General features: G+C 38.0%; 1 protein-coding gene across 2 annotated transcripts in view; it reads left to right on the forward strand.

Annotated features, from left to right (window-relative positions):
* LOC119640266 (rho GTPase-activating protein gacF) overlaps positions 1–6,000 on the forward strand; it is a 461,105-nt gene that overhangs the window by 454,788 nt on the left and 317 nt on the right. Inside the window, exon 9 of one of the 2 annotated variants that reach the window (XM_038038163.1) lies at positions 3,263–3,884. The exons of the other annotated variant lie outside the window; for it this stretch is intronic. The gene's annotated coding sequence lies outside the window, so the exon portion shown is untranslated. Of the gene's footprint in view, positions 1–3,262; positions 3,885–6,000 lie in introns of those variants that run through there. 2 annotated transcript variants of the gene reach the window in all.

A 6,000-nucleotide genomic window follows, 5' to 3' on the forward strand; every position in this document is an offset into this window, starting at 1 on the left:
AATACCAAAGCGAAAAGGTCGCCAGGTTTGGACGGAATAACTGATAAAATAGTAGAAGCCATTTGGAAAGTTGTTCCTGATTATCTCTGTAAGATTTCCAGTCAATACCCAGCGGGTAGTTATTTTCCAGCCCAGTGGAAAATGGCTGGATGCCGCTCCTGAAGTCGCCTGATAAAATTAGGAGTGATCATAACTCTTACCTGGCCCTCAGTCTCTTCCCAGTGCTCGGTGAACTACTGGAAAGGGTTATGGTAGAAAGGCTGCTGGGGATTCCTAATCTGGGTGTGTCTAAGAAGCAGTTAGGGTTCCTATAAGGAATCTTTACCGAAAACGCTTGGCTGCATGTGCAGAAATATGCTGATGCTTGGAAGCAAAGTGCATGTTGGGAATATTTGAAGACTTCAAGGGTGCGTTTGATTGTCTGCTATGAGAAAAGTTCTTGGAAGGCTACAAGAAGTAAATTGCCCATAAATCAAGCTCTGGGCAAGTTATTTCTCTCAACGACGTGCATGCGCTCTCGGTTCTATCGATATGATAATATAGAAATGTAGTAAGAGGTTGCCAGGATGGATCTATCTGTGGGCCATTTGGAACATCATGATGGATCCTCTGTTAAGGCGGCCAGATGACTTATGCAAGTGTTCTGCATCTCTCGACAATCTGCTCATCCTAGTCGAAGGCCAATCGCGAGCTGTTCTTCAGCAGTTTAGAGAGCATATATTACACATGGTTACAGAGCGCCGGCAAGTTGTTGTGATTGCGTCGCTGGTGAAAACCGTGATGATGCTATTAAAAGGTTGTCTCTCTCATGGTCGACTTTCAGTGTCTAGAATGAATGTGGCTAGTCTTAGATACAAGACTATTGTCAAATATTTAGGAATTAGCATATGTCAAATAGTGAATTTTTCCGCTCACCTTGCAAGAGTGAAGGAAAAACTTATGAATGTGGTAAGACAGTTTTATCGTCTCCTACGGTGTGAATGGGGGTTAACCAGACGAGCTGTTCGCGCCATATATGATGGAATATTCGTGGTCTGTGCGACTTATGGGTCACCAATATGGAACCGAGCGATCCCGGCTGTTGGCCAAAATAAAATTTTGAGTTGTCAGCATGTTCATCATGCGAATTCGTACTGTCTTCAAGATAATGAGGAGACTGCCGTTACTGCCAACTGACGGTTTAAATAATGATGAAGTAGAAAAGTTAAATTTCAGGGAGCGTATCATGCTTTTAAAGAAACGTGTCCGTGCCTCTTAACAATCCCGTTCGAAACGCAGAGCAACCTCTGACTTTATCCGCGATGTCTCATATGTACAAAAGCATCCAGATTTTAACTTTAGGCTTCCTCGGGGATTTCTGCTTACGGACCACGGATGGCTTAATGCATTCCTGCAGAAGACATATCTTTCGGGAATTAGGGGTTGCCTATGCGGCATGTCTGGAGATTGGTTTGTGTGTATGTTCCAAGTAAACGGATCTTACAGACTTAGAAGCAATGGATATACGACAAGCGACTGAGAACTTTAACTTCAGGTCTTCGACCCTCTCTACTTCTGACACGGTGGCAGCAGTGGACACGTACGCTACACAGGCATTCATTAGACGCAGCACTGAGAGACATGGTCTGGACAACCCTGTCTGATCCTCTTCCATGCTCCTCTTTTACGGTGATAATAACTGAATAATAGGGGGTTTGGAGCTGCATGGATCTCTTAAGTCTTACCAGAGGCTTCTTCCTTCTGGTTGTTGATGTGGGAAAAGTCGCTTCCTGGTTTCGCCTTCATCCCTGTTCATTCGGTCTTCGGACTCTGTCCATAAAAATTTATTTTAAAAGGCATCGCCCGGTGAGTGAGAATACTATGCCCATGCGCTTAGTATGGACTAGTTTCCTTCGAATGACAATTTCGTGCCGAGTTCGGATCTAATGGGACCTAGAAAATCCGACAGAAGACTTTTATAAATTTCTTCTAAAAATTTTTTCCTAAATTCTGCTACCACGCTCAGCAGGAATCCCCAAAGCATTTCCTCTAGCTTAGGCCTGCCAACGGGAACGACCCTTAGCGGGGGTTTCGTAGTGACTATGATTAGACCAAAATCGCGGGAAGAGCTTTTGCTCGATGTGGAGTTATGTCGCAACCGGGTGGCTTATTCGCAGAAAGGCAGAGGTTTTAGATAGTGCCTCGCTTTCACCAGAGGAGGGATGTGACCATAACGTATATCGTCTAGTACTCGAGAACGTAATCTTCCTCATGGCGACGTGTCCGCCGAGCTCGACACTGTATGTTGCAGGGATCATTAACGTCGGGAAATCCCAGTGTTTCACACTCCGTGTGTCATCGGGCACCGTGAGGTTGAACTTTCACGGTAGCGTACCCACGTTAAACCCTCATAGAGGTCTATTTGTTATCTATATATTTTTGAAATAAATTTACAAGTATATATTTAAACTCTACCGACCTTGAGATCATAAGCCAGCACAATTGAATTGTGAATCGCGGTCGTTTGCCTACCCGGCTACTCAAGAGTATAAATTGACTTTTTTTGTAAAAATTTAATGTTAATTAAATGTAATGTGCTTCATAATAAATAATAAACCGTAAGTTCAGAAAGTTTTGTCTAAGAAGCATTTTGAAAATTTGACAGTTTGCAAACTAAAATTTTAAATTGCCTATCCTAAAACTTGGTAGCAAATTAGGAAAATAATTCGGACAGGGCGCTTCTGCCTGTTGTATTATTTCCAAATTCCATTCCATACTCCTATCTCGAGTAACACTAACAGCTAAAATAATTCGCACTTCCATGAATTGTCACTATACTTTACTATTTAAAATACCTCAGTATGTAATCGACTTCTAAAATCGCTAACTGACTTTTTATAAGTTATTTGTTTGTTTTGCTTTTTCTGGTTTACGCCAGTGCTTTGGGAGATTAAAAGTTTTCATTTGAAAAACAAAACTTGTGGTTGCATTCATCGTTGCTGTACCTTTATATGAAATTTCGTGTTTTGAATCAAAAGTTAACAACGTCGTTATTAACTTGCGAAAACGAAGGACAAAAACAAAATAATTGTACAAAAGAGATCAAATTAATTGTAAATTTCAATGTTTTAGTTATCCTTTACGCTGCAATTTAATGAAGTTGATTAAAAAATAAATTAATAAAAAAAAAATACGATTTTTTATTTTGGACTCGAAATTAGAAACCACCTATTTATTATATAATTAACATGAAACGCCTACTCGTCTGCTTGTACTATCCTAGAAACTACGGTGGAACGAGCCTATTCCCTTGAACGCATTGAAGTTGATCAATTTGTGAGCTCTGACTGCTTGGGTATGGCCCTTCGGTGAGTATTCGTGGTGGTTGTGGTTTTCATTCATTCCAAGCCAAAGTGGAACAAATCAAGGTGCGAATAGGCCTCAACATTGATCAGAGTGGGTTTATTGAGCCATACACAATAAACAATCTGGACTCTGGTGCTGTTTAGGCCCCTAGTTTATAGGGATTGTCTATTTCGCCTGGAGGCGTGGGTTACCCTTAAATAACCCACGTGGCTTGGGCCACCGTGGAATTAAGCCATCAAGGCAGGTACCCATTTGAAACCCATGTCGCAATCACTGTACTATCCTATCATTTTCGTGAATTATGTGAATTTTATGAAAATATATTTCTTGTCTGTTAAAGTGTTGCGAGATTTTATGATTTATCTTGTAAGAAAGCAAGGCTGCCCGAAGCCCTGCTTCACAGATATACTTGCTCGCTATTGTAAACTTACGCCGATATATTCATATAAATGTATTCTTATTTAAGTACTTACATAAAAGCGAAGTACTTAAATTCGAATTACACCTCTGTGCACTTCTGAATTATATACCTACACTCATATACATGTACTTGTGCTTGTGTATGAACTAACTACTCGAATTTGTACATACACTCTACATGCATCACACGCCCATATATATATTTATAATAAACATAAATGTCTACCTACTTGAACTTCTATCCATATCGATCTGTAGGTGATGGTACTGTGAGGTTCTTTCCTGAGCCCAAGGTCCTCTCATGAGATAATTTAAATTGCCTGATTGAATTGTCACATATTATATTTAATGCTCATATATTGTTAAGCTTTTTACTGCTTCGACCTACTTTCCAAGTTAATTATCCTCATTCCTCGTGGAACTTATAAAATAGTGAAGCCTATCCATTTCACCATAAACTCAATATTGCATTTATAAAGAGCCTACACATAGATGCAGATTTACGGTTTTCTATAAGAGATAATTCGTATTTTTAACTTGTTTAGAGTTTAGTTGTATGAGTTGTAACGTACGTTGTTTCCTTACCTGAACATTCTTCGGGCCCCACGTTGAGCGCCAATTTTTACTTGTGCTGCTCTGAGTTTTTTTTTAATTGTTTCTTTATTCATCGGTGCTTATAATTACGCATTTAACCGTGTTAACCAACTTTCTTACGGCTAAAGGAGTTAAATTGCACTATTATATAAAGTACAACAAAGCGCAGTAAAGCGCAGTTTTCAAAGTAGACATATTTTTACTTAAAATGTTTTCAGGCCTAAAGTAATAGCGAAGTGAACTTAAGTGTCAGTGTTAAAACAATGACGTTATATTATATTATTATTATATTATATTATTATTATATTGTATTATTATAGGCAATAAAGTATTAAAGACAAATATAAGTCCATGTAAAGTATTAAAGGCGAACATAAGTGTATTTAATTTCTTACAAAGTTATTTATAAGGTATGGCAGTCGCGAGTCTATATACTGCACTATGCGATAGCGCTTTCTTCTCCTATTGTGTAATAAAACATTATAATTTTGAGAAGGTGAAAAAGGTGAGAAGCTGTAAACGGATGGACGTACATGTCATTAAAAAGTTAGCTAGTTTAGCAGGAAAGGGAGGAGTTTCAAATGTTTTCCTTCAGACCCTACACAGACGACTATATTCAAGAAATGCACGCGCAATGACACTTACGAAAGCGAAGGGACGAACTAAACATACTTACCATGCTTGATCATCTTACGCCCCGGCCACTGTATATCTTGTCGTACCTATGATCTCCAACGGCCCAAGATTTTATACGGGAGTCTCCTGATCCCTCTAGTCGAATCTTCTTTCAAAAAACAGAAATTTAATTTAATACATTTTTTTTTTTGTTTGATAAACTGATTATCATTATATTTACTTTATGCATTTGTATATCATATAATTTGAGGAATGAACAAAGTAGGTTTAAACATTCTGGCTTGTGTTACGATAGATAATGACAGGCATAAAACCTCAAAAGATTGAAAAAATAAAATTTAATTACTTGTAGCTTTCTGTGGACATAGCCGATTTTTTTATTTTCGTCTATAATGAGTAGAGTGTTTTGCAAAGGAAGTGCGGAAAATTTCAGCTTTCTAGATTTTATAATTTGCGAGTAACGAGCAAAACTGGTAAATTTTTGTTTACAAAATGTATTTGCGTTCAGTTTATAATCCACAGTGGGCTTGTGCAAAAACTTCCAATGTTTTTACCAAGTTTGAAATCGAGATCTTCATTTTTCCGATCAAAAGAGTGACAAAAGCAAACAGCACACAGACATATAGGCGGACAGACAGCTTAATCCATTCAGAATTTCACGCTGCTCAAGAATATATACTTTAAAGGGTCTCTGAAGCTTCCTTTTGGGTGTTACATACATTGTGAAAAGAAAAACATAATGAATATACCACCATCTCTCAGTGGTGGATATAAAAAACTATCTACATGGCACGACATTGTTAAGATGAGAAAACTGCCTCGCCTAAAAACCAAGAAAAGTTACCGCAAAACTTTCCTTTTGTGTTGCGTTTGCAAAAAACAAATTGTGAAAGAAAAATATAAACATCTGTTAGAAATCGTATTATTTTTCATTTTGAAAATTATTCTGCGTGCGAAATTAAGTTTGTGAATAAATTTCTGAAGAGGAAAGAAAAAGAAAAAAAA

This window comes from Glossina fuscipes, unplaced genomic scaffold (genome assembly GCF_014805625.2).
Source record: "Glossina fuscipes isolate IAEA_lab_2018 unplaced genomic scaffold, Yale_Gfus_2 116, whole genome shotgun sequence".
In the NCBI taxonomy this organism is placed as follows: Eukaryota; Metazoa; Arthropoda; class Insecta; order Diptera; family Glossinidae; genus Glossina; species Glossina fuscipes.